Source organism: Eptesicus fuscus, chromosome 5 (genome assembly GCF_027574615.1).
Source record: "Eptesicus fuscus isolate TK198812 chromosome 5, DD_ASM_mEF_20220401, whole genome shotgun sequence".
Lineage (NCBI taxonomy): Eukaryota > Metazoa > Chordata > Mammalia > Chiroptera > Vespertilionidae > Eptesicus > Eptesicus fuscus.
The window spans coordinates 89,222,186-89,237,231 of record NC_072477.1 but is presented as its reverse complement, the minus strand read 5'-3'; the positions used below and the strand labels follow the sequence as shown (position 1 = coordinate 89,237,231).

The following is a 15,046-nucleotide window of genomic DNA, read 5'->3' as shown; positions in this document are numbered from 1 at the left end:
CTTCACTGGCTCTGGAGCTCAGCAATGGGAGTGAGTCCCAGGTGCTCACAGCGGAACCTTTTCGGTAACAGCCCCTTTGCTGAACCAGTCCTCCCTTCCTTTTCTCATTTCTGCCATGCCTTATTTTTCTAAAAAGTTGGATAAAATTGTTATTAAATGTTTCTGTTCTTGATATTTGTTAGACTCTGTCAATAATGAAATACATGAAAATCAACCTTTTTTTTTTTTTTTTTAACTTCCAAAGCTTTTAAGGGCAATGGTCCTTGATAGATTTTATATCTTGTTGAAAGCAGCCACATCCATGGAATGCATATAGTCCTTCAGCATAACTTTCAAATGTATCATCTTTACACACTGTATTTGAAGTTTTTTAATCGTATACCCCCCCTGGAACTAGTATGGAAGATCCCCGGACCAAGCCATCTGCTTGAATGCTTCTGACGCACTCCTCTAATTTTGCCACATCCCTCTCATCATCCCAAGGTTTCACATCTAATATCATGGGAGACTTGGCAACAAGTGCAAGTTTTGCCTTTCTTTGACTCATACTATGCAAAGCTTTCTTCTCTTTGCCTCTTGTCTGCTTTGCTTTCCTCCTCTTCATCCCATCCAAAGGAATCAATGTCATCATCGCCTTTACTATCTGTAGCTCTACTTCCTGTGGTGTCTTCCACATTGGCAGAGCCATACTTACCCAAAGCCTTCTTCACTCCCGGCAGGTTGGCTTTGTCCTTTTTGTAAGACTTGATGTGAATATACCAGCGGAGGCCATAATACAAGTTGGCAGGTGGTGGGTTGGAGACAACTTCAAATATTGCCACATGTGTTTGTAATGGCATATACCCCTTGATATAGCTTTTGTCCACTAGGTAGTTGCTGAGCACCTGGAGGTCATCAGGGTTTTTCAGGTCTTCACAACCGAGGGCATCTCCTGATTCTGGAGCTGAGTAGCAGCAGAAGAAAAGAGGAGCAGAGGTGGGGGTCCCAAACACTAAGGGAAAAACGTTACATAATTCCTTATACAGAGGTGGATAGAGGTGGAGTTTCCCTCTTTCCTACCTGGCCAAAGGTTAAAGGTTGTATATTAATCTTCTCATTCCACAATGTAAAAATCAGGAACTCTGAATTAAATTAAATTATCAACATGCCTTTCTTTGTGCTTAGGAATCAAAAAAACAACTTTTTGTTGACCCAATAAAGTAAAATATAATGGAGAATATACATTCTCATTAGTATTGCTATCTTTTATTTTGTATCCTCACCCAAGGATATGTTTTATTGATTTTTAGAGAGAGAGGAAGGGGGGAGAGAGAGAAAAATCGATGTGAGAAAGAAACATCAATTGATGTACATGCCCTGGCTGGGGATGAAATCCACAACCTAGGTATGTGCCCTGACCAGGAATTGAGCCCACAGCTTTTTGGTGTAGAGAACAACACTCCAACCAACTGAACCACTCAGCCATGGTAGTATTGATATCTTTAAAACCACTCTGGTAAGGAACTACTGCATGTACATACAAACTTGACTAAAAGTGCGGGGGGGGGGAAAGAGGTCCTAGGATAAATGATAGTCAGTACCCTAGTAAAATCATTACCTACATCATTATAAGCAACTTTGTGTGTAAAAATATTGAACCCAGATGAACATTTCATTGATGGTATTAAAGTTTATAAAAACAAAGACTTTAAAATATACTCCATATTTTTACAATATTTTTAAATCAACATTTAATAGGTAAAAACATCATCATGACAAGCTGAAGTATTACATAGAGATTTGTTATCTCATCGCAAAGAACTTAAAAATAACTTTCATATTTTAAAATGATTTACATATTTTTCTTTTATGAAGACAAATGCCCAAAATTTGTTTACCTATTTTCTTGGTGAGAATGGATTATCATTAGCATACTACCTAGCAGGATTTTTTTTTTTTTAATTAATGAACACCAAAGTCTGAGCAAATTATTTTATGGATACTGACAAGCTGATCTAAAGTTTTTACGGAAAGCAAAATGACAGAGAATACCAATATTGAAAGAGAAGAACAAAGTTGGAGAACTGATGATACCTGACTTCAAGACTTACCATAAAGCTACAGTAATTAAGACAGTGTAGTATGGGCAAAAGAATAAACAAGTAGGTCAATGAACAGAATAGAGGACCCAGAAAGAGACCCCAATAAATATAGTCAACTGATCTTTAAAGGAACAAAGACAACACAATGAAATAAAGATATTATTTTCTATGAATGGTGCTAGAACTGGACATCCACATGCAAAAAAAATTAATCTAGACACACAATATTTTCACAAAAATTAACTCAAAATAGATTATAGACCTAAATGTAAAATGCAAAACTATAAAACTCCTAGTAATAACCCCTGGTGATATCTTTTTAGAAAAGATAAAATAATTGATGAAAATAAAATAATTGATAAGTTGAACTTTATTAAAGTTTAAACCTTCTGCTCTGCAAAAGACAATATCAAGGGAATTAGAAGACAAGTCACAGACTGGAGAAAATACTTGCAAAAGATACCATCTGGTAAAGGATATTAAAAGCTCAACAAGAAGAAAACAACTTGATTGAGAAACGGGCAAAAGATCTGAACACACATCTCACCAAAGAAGACATACACAATGCAAATAAGCATTTGAAAAGTTGCTCCACATGGTGCACCTGAAATGCCTCACTCAGGTGACTGAGGAGGTTGAAAGACTGGGCCCCACAAGACATCTACTACATAAGGTCACTCTAGCAAGATTGAGAGACATAGCAGCTCCGCCTAATATATGGAAACACAGAAAATCAGCCAAAATGAGGAGACAAAGAACAAAACTCCAGAAAAAGAACTAAATAGGCAATCTACAGATGCAAAGTTCAAAACACTTCTTATAAAGATGCTCAACAAACTTAGGGGAAGAATATATCAATTCAGGGAGAACTCCAACGAAGAGATAGCAAACATAAAAAATGGAGATAGAAAACATAAAAGGGAACAATAAAAATGAAAAATAAAATAACTGAAATGAAGGTACACCAGAAAGAATCAACAGTAGATTAGATGAAGGAGAAGATGAAATCTTCCACATCCAGTGGAATAAAATAAGAATCCAAAGAGAAAAAGAAAAAACAATCCAAAAAAAATAAGGATAGTTTAAGAGGCCTCTGGGACAACATCAAGTATAAGCATACCAACATTCACATCATTGGGGTGGTGGAAGAAAAGAGAGAGCAAGATATATATAATGACAGAAAAGTTCCATAACTTGGTGAAGGAAGAAGACACACAAGTCCAAGAAGGTCCCAAACAAGATGAACCCAAAGAGTCCTACACCAAGGCACATCATAATTAAAATGCCAAAGGTTATAGATAAAGAAAGAATCTTAAAAGCAGCAAGAGAAAAGCAGTTAGTTACCTACATGGAAGCACCATAAGATTGTCAGCTTATTTCTCAACAGAAACTTATTTTTCATGCAAACCAGAAAAGATTGGCATGTAATCTTCAAAGTGATGAAAAGCAAGGACTTACAACCATGATTACTCTATCTAGCAAACCTATCGATTAGAATTGAAGGACATATAGAGCTTCCCAGGCAAGAAAAAGCTGAAGGAATTTATCACCACCAAACCAGTATCATTAAAAAAAAATAAAGGGTTTCTTGGCCGAAACCGGTTTGGCTCAGTGGATAGAGCGTCGGCCTGTGGACTGAAAGGTCCCAGGTTCGATTCCGGTCAAGGGCATGTACCTTGGTTGTGGGCACATCCCCAGTAGGGGGTGTGCAAGAGGCAGCTGATCGATGTTTCTCTCTCATCGATGTTTCTAACTCTCTATCCCTCTCTCTTCCTCTCTGTAAAGAATCAATAAAATATATTTAAAAAAAAGAAAAAAGAAAAAATAAATAAATAAATAAAGGGTTTCTTTATGAAGAAGGAAAAAATAAGATTAAAGTATGAATAATGGCAATAAATACATATCTATCAACAATTATTTTCAATCCAAATGGATTATCTGCTCCAATCAAAAGATACAGGATGGCTAAACAGGTAAGAAAACAACACCCAAACATATGCTCCTCTTGGCTCTCAGATACACATCATTGACTTGATTCATGGCACCCTATCATCATCAGTATCTGAATGGCCTCTATTTTATTTATACTTTTTGTTGTTGTTACCCTCTTTTATAATATACTAGAGGCCTGGTGCACAAAATTCATGCACGGAGGGGGGGGTGTCCCTCAGCCCAGCCTGCACCCTCTCCAATCTGGGACCCCTTGAGGGATGTCCGACTGCCCTCTCACAATCCAGGACTGCTGGCTCCCAACTGCTCGCCTGCCTGCCTTCCTGATTGCCCCGAACCACTTCTGTCTGCCAGCCTGATCACCCCCTAACCACTCCACTGCCAGCCTTATTGATGCCTAACTACTCCCCTGCCAGCCTGTTTGCCCCCAACTTCCCTCCTCTGCCGGCCTGGTCACCCCTAACTCTCCTCCCCTGCAGGGTTGATCACTTCCAACTGCCCTCCCTTGCAGGCCTGGTCCCTCTCAACTGCCCTCCCTTGCAGGCTTGGTGCCTCTCACCTGCCCTCCCCTGCTGGCCATCTTGTGGTAGCCATCTTGTGTCCACATGGGGCAGGATCTTTGACCACATGGGGGCAGCCATATTGTGTGTTGGAGTGATGGTCAATCTGCATACTACTCTTTTATTAGATAGGATAGAGGCCTGGTGCAGGGGTGGGGGCCAGCTGGTGTGTCCTAAAGAGTGTCCCGGATCAGGATGGGGGTTCCCTTGAGGCATGGGGCAGCCTGAGCGAGGGGCCTATGGTGGTTTGCAGACCAGCCACGCCCCCTGGCAACCCAAGAGGAGGCCCTGGTATCTGGAATTTATTTACCTTCTACAATTGAAACTTTGTAGCCTGTAGCGGAGCCAAGCCTTCTGCTCGCTCCGTGGCTGCCGCCATTTCTGTTGGTGTTAATTCACCTTCTATAATTGAAACTTTGTAGCCTGGAGTGGAGGCCTAGGCCAGCCAGGGCAGGTGGAAAGCTTGGCTTCCTCCGTTGCCGGGGACAACCCTGGCCTGCTCTCTCCAGCTCCGTGGCTGCCACCATTTCTGTTTGGATTTGTTTACCTTCTATAATTGAAACTTTGTAGCTTGAGTGGAGGATTAGGCCAGCAAGGGCAGGCGGAAAGCGTGGCTTCCTCCGTTGCCTGGGAAACCTTGCTCTCTGTGGCTGTAGCCATCTTGATTGGATTTATTTGCATACTCGCTCTGATTGGCTGGTGGGTGTGGCTGGTGGTCGTGCTTGTGGGTGTAGCGAAGGTACGGTCAATTTGCATATTACTCTTTTATTAGGTAGGATTTCCAATCCCATTTCTTCTTATGGCTTCCCCCACAATATTGGAACTGCACTGAAAATAAAAAAAGAATTGAGGGCTCTACAATGTTAATTTTCCCATCTATGAAAATGGCATATCTCTCCATTTATTCAGATATTCATTTATTTATTTAATATATTTCTTTAGTGCTTATTATGTTTCAAACTCTTCTCTAAAAGCTGTGATCACATTAGACAAATTTTTGGGGTCTTTCAAAAAATGTTTAAGATTTTTCTGTATTATCCACATTTTGTTAGATCATATTCTATATGCTTCAAGTTTTGTTGCTATAATAAAAGGCATAAGATTTTCTAGTTTGTATATAGATTGATGTATATATAGATGATAGAGATAGAGATAGAGATAGAGATGATAGAGATAGAGATAGAGATAGATATATAGATATATTGTTTGTTACTCCACACCTGAGGATTTTTTTTCATTGATTTTTTTTTTAGAGAGAGCGGAAAGGAGGGAGGGAGGGAGAGAGAAACATTGATGTGAGAGAAACACATTGAATGGTTGCCTTCCACACCTGCCCTGACTGGGGCCAAGGAATGAACCCATAACCCAGTTATGTGCTCTTGACTGGAAATTGAACCTGAGACCCTTTGGTCTGTGGGTTGATGCTCAACCATTCAGCCACACCAACCAGGACTCCATTATATTTTTAATTGATTAGTGCAAGTATAGAACTCTGTTAATTTTTTTCCTTTTTGCCATTGTAACTTGTATTCTTTTATTAGTTTTAACAGTTTGTTCGTTGTCTTAAGTTTTCTGTCTCTTCCCTTCCAGTCCTTACATTTTTTTATGTCTTTCTTGCCTTACTGAATTGGCCAGAGATAATTACTTCTGCAAGAATTCTAGAACTACCCTCTCAATAATTTAAACTAATAATGAAACCACCAATCTACACTTTGCAAACTAGCTTTTCATCTTCTTCACCTCTTCCCCCTCTCCTTCTCCTTCTTCTCCTCCTCCTTTTTTTGTTCTTCTTCTTTGGATAAAAAAAGGTCTATTGTATCTTTAGAATCTCTCATTCTCCCCAATATCATTTTTAAAAATCTTAGTCCAAATATTCTCAGGATTTTCTAAATGAGATTGTGTTCACATTCCCTGAGGCCATTTTGTTTGCTAAATGCCATGTTTCAAGTTGTCTTATAGAGAAATTCAGGTTAAGTCCTACAGATGCTAGATAAAGGTAATCAAGGAAATTTTATATGAACTTGAAGACTTTATCTAATAACAGCTGTAAATGAAGGTTAAGTATATTTATTTAATTTCTAGTATAGATTTATTACCATCACACTATCATCTTCAGAATTGGCCTCTTAAATAATAAAGAAGGGGAAGAATAGAATGCATTATAAAGGCTATAGGGGTAACAACAGATGTTAATAAGATGCCAAATAATATGCCCTAACCCCGTGGTCGGCAAACTGCGGCTCGCGAGCCACATGCGGCTCTTTGGCCCCTTGAGTGTGGCTCTTCCACAAAATACCACGGCCTGGGCGAGTCTATTTTGAAGAAGTGGCATTAGAAGAAGTTTAAGTTTAAAAAATTTGGCTCTCAAAAGAAATTTCAATCGTTGTACTGTTGATATTTGGCTCTGTTGACTAATGAGTTTGCCGACCACTGCCCTAACCGGTTTGGCTCAGTGGATAGAGCGTCGGCCTGTGGACTCAAGGGTCCCAGGTTCGATTCTGGTCAAGGGCATGTACCTTGGTTGCGGGCACATCCCCAGTAGGGAGTGTGCAGGAGGCAGCTAATCGATGTTTCTCTCTCATCGATGTTTCTAACTCTCTCTCTCTCCCTTCCTCTCTGTAAAAAAATCAATAAAATATATTAAAAAAAGATGCCAAATAATATAAAAGAATGAAGAATTCTGCAGTTCAAGTTTATTTAAGAGTTACTTAAGAGTAAAATCAGGAGTTAATGTCTGATTTGTACCTGTTGTTTAAAGAGATACTTTAACTTCTATGTATGATCATTTTGTTACTTTTCAAAAGCACTAAATTCCTGTTCAATTGAAAACATTTCCAGAACAAACCAATTGGTCATTTCATGGACATTCATACATTTGTTTATGAATCAATTATTCTTAATTACTTGTATGTGCTTCTTTTCATTATGTTAATTCTGTGTATCATTACACTTTTTGTTTTGCTTGGTTGTATTTTAGTGTCTAGTAGGCTTGTTATATTGATACCAAAACAAATATTTGGCACATGTTTGAAGTGGAATATAACTCAGAATGAATTTTAAATGGTTTCTTGTGAAGCCAGGAAAATTGTTGCAACACTAGACACACAAAAATATATTTACTCAGCTAATACATGTTAATATTCATTGCTTGGGTGAGAAAAAATTACTAAAAATATATATATATTTATATATTTATATATTTATATATAGGTAACAATTACAGAAAAGCTGCCACATAATAGGAATCAATAAACTAATCAGTTTATTTCTCTCTACTTTTTGCCAAAGAGAATATTGAGAGAAAAATGACAAGAATGGAGAAGGGAAGCGAGAAATACATAGACTATACTTAAAATATATTCTCCAAGGTCATATTTTATTTTTTAGGTTATAACGTTTTACTCTTTTATCCTTCACAGTTTTTATTTCCTTACCATCCTCAACAGCCACTTCATATTCACTCAAGAATAATACTAATTACATCAAGAAAATAGAAATTAATACTATCTTTTTTACTGTTTTCATCCTGAAATGTATAAACTATTAGTTTAAGGTTTTTTTTCTGCTGGATTGGATTTAATTAATAACTTGGATCATTCCATTTTTCTATAAAAACCACAATGTAACCCTGAGGATAAAAAGAACTCATATTAAGAAAAGAAGAGAGCAATAGCCATACACTGAAAAGGGTAGTGCTGGTTAAAAGCACTAAAAGCAGAAATATTTCCAGTTCACTCTTCTTCAGCTTTTTCTAGAGAAACAAATCCAAACAGTGTTATGACTTATGTTTCTTTCTTTCACTTTACAGATGCTGAAAACTTTCATTTCAGGTTTCTATCTCCTAGAAGTGGGGTGAAAAAAAGCTGGTTATTATTCCTAAACCCATTGAAATTGCATTTGTGGCATCAAAATGGATTTTTTTTAGAGCAGGATGTTGGGTTGACAGTAAAGCAGCTGCTCTGCAACAAACGAAAGCAAAAATTAATAAGAGACCTTAGCAAAAGAAAGACTATTGGTTTTGCACACCCAGAGCAAATTGGCTGGATTTAGAAGAGCACACTTTGATCTTTTCCAGGCTAATTACTGCTCTGTGGTTTGACTGTTTTGTGCATTATTTGCCCTTCATACAAAACCGAAACTGCTATGGTACACAGCTGTAATACAAATGAAAATCTGACATTCAGTAAACAAAGCATGGCAAGGGTCATTCTTTCAGCACAATAAATGCATAATACAATTTTAGAATGCCTTTTGTATAAAAAAATGACACAATTTAAGGCAGTTTTGAACTCAGAGTAGGAAGTCAAGGCTGTTTGTAAAGGATAGAGAAATTGCTCCCAACTCTGATCTATAAATATAGATTGAAAACGGTTTATTCCAACATTGTAGAAATGCTGAGGAATTTACATATTTACAGAAATAAATGTGTCCATTTTTAGAAGATGGTTTTTCATTTGTCTATGAGGTTAATTGGGAGCAGATTTCTTAAGCAGCTGTTTGAAGCAGCAATAATGGTGTTTATTCACCAATATGATTCTGTATTGGCTTCTGGGAAAGAATTCAGATTTTTTTTATATGTAGACTTTATATTAAAGTATTTAATGCTATCTTTACTTTCCAGTAAATATAATGAATTCAATAATAATATTTTCAGCAAATACCAATTAAATCATTTTAGTTTATATTATTTATAGACCACCATAATTATTAAAGCATAAATCACTTTCTGCATAAAAATATATATTTAGATTATAAATGGGTTATCCTTCTAAAGGGAATCCTTTTAAATAGTTTCTATTTAAACATGGTTTTGACAATCTCTCTAACAATTTGTACAATAAGTTATCATCATATGACTAAAAACTGGAAAGCATTAATCTGATAATACTTGACTCAGTTTGTATTTAACTAGCTTAACCTTTAGAACTATACAAACTTTACCCAGTTTTTTTCAAACACACATTTATGCAACTTCAAATATACCTGCATAAAAGTCAAAGGACTTAGCAATTTTACTGTTTAATGCTGAAATATTTTAAATAGAGAGAAATACTTGATTAAATAAGCAATCTATTAAAAAAATTTCTTGCTAGGCTGGACAGAAAACATCATTCTTTTATGCTTTATTTCTATCTCAAACTTTTGAAAATAAATGGTTTAGATAATATGGATGATATAACTCATTTAATTAATCATTCTTTAAAAACAGAAAAAAATATTTATAAAGGATTGATTGATAGCCAACTATCATAACCAAGGCAGTACACCATGGATGTTAAAAATTGGAAATATTGAACTCTTGTATTCAATCATTTAAGAATACCACACATTAGATGTTGAGCAAGTTTTCTCTTGGTCACTTTTTAAATTGCTATATGAATTACATAAATCTTATGACCTTCAGTGCCTCCACATTTTGCTTTCAAAACTTAGCTGGATACATCCTTCATATACACACAAAGCTGTTTTCTAAACGCCTGTTTCTGTCTGGCTCATTTGCCTTTACCTAACGGAACAGCTCTCCTGAGGGCAATGGCGGTGGTGTGGGGAAGGGGAAGAGGTGTAGTTACCTATTCACAGAAAGAGACTTGAGAGTTCAGCACAATAGAATTTCACAATCTGTTTAGAAGAGGCCCAGTGCTGCAGTGCTAAGCACCATGTAGAAAGGTAGGCAAATACATAGAGATAGATCCGTAGACCTCAGCCAAGTGGATCGAAGAAAAACAGAGAATCTATAATGCCTTCTACTTCAGTAGCAATCAAACCCAACCTCTGCAAACTAATCAGCCTGCAAAACACTAATAGAGATAAGAGAATATTGATTCCTGGAGAGCTCACCTATATTTTATTTTCCCATTAAAAATAATCACGGAATGCTATTCTAAAATGTAAAGATGTTCCCCCCACAAAGTATAAAACAGACTAGTTCCTTTTTGCTGATATTCTGGGATTGTCTCAGAATGACTGCAACCAGTACCTTTGTTTTCATTTTGGGGAGAAAAGTATTAAATAAAACTGAAAGCATTATTTGCCGTGCATTCTTTTCCTCAAGAATATTAAGAGCCTTGGGGTTATATATGACTCCATTTAGTGTGCTTTGTTTTCTATGACCATTGATTTTTTAATGTCCCTTTCCATTTACTTTTGTCCTAAGTCATACCTTCAGATTTGGAAACTATCTCCAAAAGAATAAGAAAAACTTTTACTGTTCCCTTTACAAAGTAAGTTTTCTTGTTAAACACCAAATTAAAGGCCCCCCCCCTTCTAACTTACCTTATCAAAAATTAAAAAGAAATACGTTCATTGAGGTAGAACTTTTTAGAACAAAAATTGAAATTCTGCAAATAGAAATTAGATTTTATTTAGCGGTAGAAGCTGCTTTCCATAATGTTTTCTTAATTATCCTGTAAAGTAATAAAGAATTATTTTGTGTGCTGTACAATCAATTATAGCCTTGAAATTGAAAGACTTTTTGAGTCTCCTCAAATGGTTAATGTTTCAAATTTGTGCTTTGGGGGTTATTAAAGTCACAAGTTCTGTTTTAAATCAAACAGTTAATTACAAGGAAGCCATTCATAAATAGCAATGCTCATAAACCAGAATGGAATAGCAGGAGCTCTGCATATGTCCCCTTTTCCCACAAGACTCTAGGAACAATTTTTTATCCCAGGAAAAAGCTGAAGTCTGTCCAGTAGCAACTTAGACATCTTTGCTGAATGTGCAAATTGGCACCATTATCACCAATTGATAATGGTGTGAGAGATTGACAGCACTTGTTATCTGCCTCTGGAAATACCCCCTACAGCAGAGTGTTCTCATAGGTCATTCTGAGACTATTACCAATATTACTCTGTTTCCTTCAGGCAAGAATCTAACTTCATCCAGACCAAGAAAGAAAAAATAATTCTCAACCTTTGAGTGAAATGTGAGTGCTTTCAGGAAATCTCATAAGAAAAAAATTTTTTTTTACTCAACATATAAGGCTTTTAACTGCTTCCCAAACCATGTTTCATCTCCTTAAGGTTGGAAGTTACAGGGTACTTTTTAAAATGGATTTAACACTCGCTGATGAGTAAGAAAATTAAAGGCGTAAGTGGCCAGGACTGGATGGCAGGGCCACTACCAAAGACTTCACACAACCACTGTTCTGGTGCCTGCTTTTCATTTCTGTGCATTCAAATGCTTACAAACAAGATTTGACATTTTCAGAATTCAGCTAGAGCCAGAACAGAAGATGGCACATGCTGAGCATTCCATCATTGAGCGAGGGCTAGTTATAGAGCTGATGGCCCTCTCACCTTACGAAAGTTATTTCACATTTCTCTTCCCCATACATAAAGTAAGGATCAAAATTAGCTTTGTGGGAGAAAGCCTGACAAATGTGAATAAATAAAATTATCTTTAAATGGTTTGAAGTCAGATACAATTTGATTTAAAAAAAAAATAATAATACCTTGAACACATTTTGATCTGACATCAAAGCAATGGGAATGTAATCGGCTGCTTTTTCACCTGAACAAACCCAGTAGCAATCATGCTTATTAAATACTTGCACATGGTTCTGTGATAAAAGTTGTACTGTCATCCAGGAACTAATTATCTCAAATGAGACACTATAGATAAAAGTACTTCATAACGTGTAAAGTATAAAGGACTACACTTGCAATAACAATAGTAATAGGTATTAATGCTTACCCTGTACCAGACAGTATGTTTTCTACAAGGACTTATTTAAACTTTCCAGCAACCTTGGGAAATAGATGCTATTTTCGCCATTTATAAGTTATAAACCTGAGATTGAGAGATACTAAAACACTTGCTTGTTCCACACAGCAAAAAGGAGAAACCAGGAAAAAGAAGCCAAGGTCTGTCTAACCTCCAAGGGATTGTGATGGCAATAATGTTGACCTTTTCCCCATATTAGAATACTAGAGGCCCAGTGCACGAAATTTGTGCACAGAGGGGGCGTCCCTCAGCCCATCCTACACCCAGGACATCCCTCTCACAATCCAGGACTGCTGGTTTCTAACCACTCGCCTGCCTGCCTGCCTGCCTGATGGCCCCTAACCACTCTGCCTGCCTGCCTCATCGCCCCTAACTACTCGCCTGCCTGCCTGCCTCATCACCCCTAACCCCTCTGCCTGCCTGCCTCATCGCCCCTAACTACTTCTACCTCGGTCTCCACCGCGGCGGCTTTGTCCAGAAGGACATCCAGAATGATGTCCAGAAGGTCGTTTGGCTGTCTGGTCTAATTAGCATATTATGCTTTTATTATTATAGATGGTGGTTTTGTCATGAATGACAATTTTTTTTAATTTATTGGGATTACATTGATTAATAAAATTATATAGGTTTAAGGTATATAATTCTATAGTACATCATCTGTATTGTATTGTATTGTATTGTATTGTATTGTATTGTATTGTATTGTATTGTATGTCCACCATCCTAAGTCATGTCTCTTTGCATCACCACTTATTTTCCCTTTACTCCATCCTGCCTCCCTCCACCCCCATTTTCCTCTGGTAATGAATATACTTTGTCTATCTAAGTGTTTTTATGTGGGTGTTTTGTTTTGTTTTGTTTTGCTTTGCTTTGCTTAATCCCTTCACCTTTTTCACTTTAGCAAGTGATACATTCATAAAACATTTGCACATAAATATTTTTTCTCTTTTAAAAATATTTTTCTCTTCACATTGCTTTTTTAAAAATATCTTTATTGTTGAGAGTATTACAGATGTTCTCCTCTCTTTTTCCCCCCATTGCTCCCTTCTACCTGGTTCCCACCCTGTCCCACACCTTCACCACCTTATTGTCTGTGTCCATAGTTAATGCATATATACATGTTAAGATCTTTGGTTAATCTCTTCCTGCCCCCTCTGTCCCCCTTCCTTATGAGATTCATCAGTCTGTTCTGTGTTTCCATGCCTCTAATTCTATTTTATTCACTAGTTTATTTTGTTCATTAGATTTCTTGTTCATTTATTTTTATTTTTAGATTCAGTTGTTGATAGATATGTATTTATTGCCATTTTATTTTCATTTCTTCTTCTTCTTCTTCTTCTTCTTCTTCTTCTTCCTCTTCCTCTTCTTCCTCCTCCTCCTCCTCCTCCTCCTCCTCCTCCTCCTCCTCCTCTTCTTAAAGAATACTCTTCAACATTTCATGTAATACTGGTTTGGTGGTGATGAACTCCTTTGGCTTTTTCTTGTCTGTGAAGCTCTTTATCTGACCTTCAATTCTAAATGAGAACTTTGCACCCTAGCCAGTTTGGCTCAGTGGATGGAGTGTCAGACTGTGGACAGAGGGGTCCTGGGTTTGATTCCGGTCAAGGGAACATGCCTAGATTGCAGGCTCCATCCCCAGTGGGGGGCTGCAGGAGGCAGCCAGTTCTCTCTCCTCGTTGATGTTTCTATCTCTCTCTCCCTGTTCCTTCCTCTCTAAAATCAATAAAAAATATTTTTTTTTAATAAATGAGAGCTTTGCTGGGTAGAATAATCTTGGTTGTAGGTCCTTGCTATTCATCACTTTGAGTGTTTCTTGCCACTCCCTTCTGGCCTGCAAAGTTTCAGTTGAGAAATCAGCTGACAGTCAAATTGTATGGGTACTCCCTTATAGGTTAACTAACTGCCTTTCTCTTGATGCTACTAAGATTCTCTCTTTGTCTTTTGACACTGGGCGTTTTAATTATGATGTATAGGTGTGGGCCTCTTTGACTTCATCTTGTTTAAGATTCTGTGCTTCTTGGACTAGTGTGTCTTTTTCCTTTACCCAGGTAGGGTAAAGTTTTCAGTCATTGTTTCTTCAAATAGGTTCCCAATCCCGTGTTCTCTCTCTTCTCTTTCTGGTCCCTCTATGATGCGGATGTTGTTACGCTTCATGTTATCCCAAAGGTTCCTTAAACTAGCTTTATTTCTTATAATTCCTTTTTCTATTTGCTGCTCTGATTGGGCATTTTCTTCTACCTGGTTTCTGAATTGCTGATTTAATCCTCTGCTTTGTCTAACCTTATGCTTATCCTTCCAGTGTGTTCCTCATTTCAGATATTGTATACTAATTGGTTCTTTCATATGGTTTCCTTTTTACGTTTACCATCTCTTTGGTTAAGTTCTCCTTGATTTCATCCATTCTTCCCCTAATTTCCTTGAGCATTCTTGTAACAATTGTAAATTGCCTCCATTTCACTTAGCTCTTTTTCTGGAGATTTATCCTGTTCTTTCATTTGGGGAATGTTTCTTTGTCTTCTCATTTTGACTATCTCTTTCTATTTCTTTCTATGTGTTAGATCTTCTGTGACTCCCAGTGACCTTACATAGTGGGTGTCTTGTGGGACTCCATGGTGCAGTCTCCTTGATCACTTCTGCTAAGTACTCTAGGGATGTCCCCTGTGTGGGTTATGTGGGCCCTCCTGTTGTAATTCAGATTTGATTGGACCAATCATGAGTGGGATCAGCCCT

The 15,046-nt window shown here is 37.2% G+C and overlaps 1 pseudogene; it reads right to left on the bottom strand.

Moving 5' to 3' along the window:
* Positions 1 to 273: 273 nt before the first annotated feature.
* Positions 274 to 14,470, bottom strand: LOC103301991 (elongation factor 1-beta-like; annotated as a pseudogene).
* Positions 14,471 to 15,046: the final 576 nt, after the last annotated feature.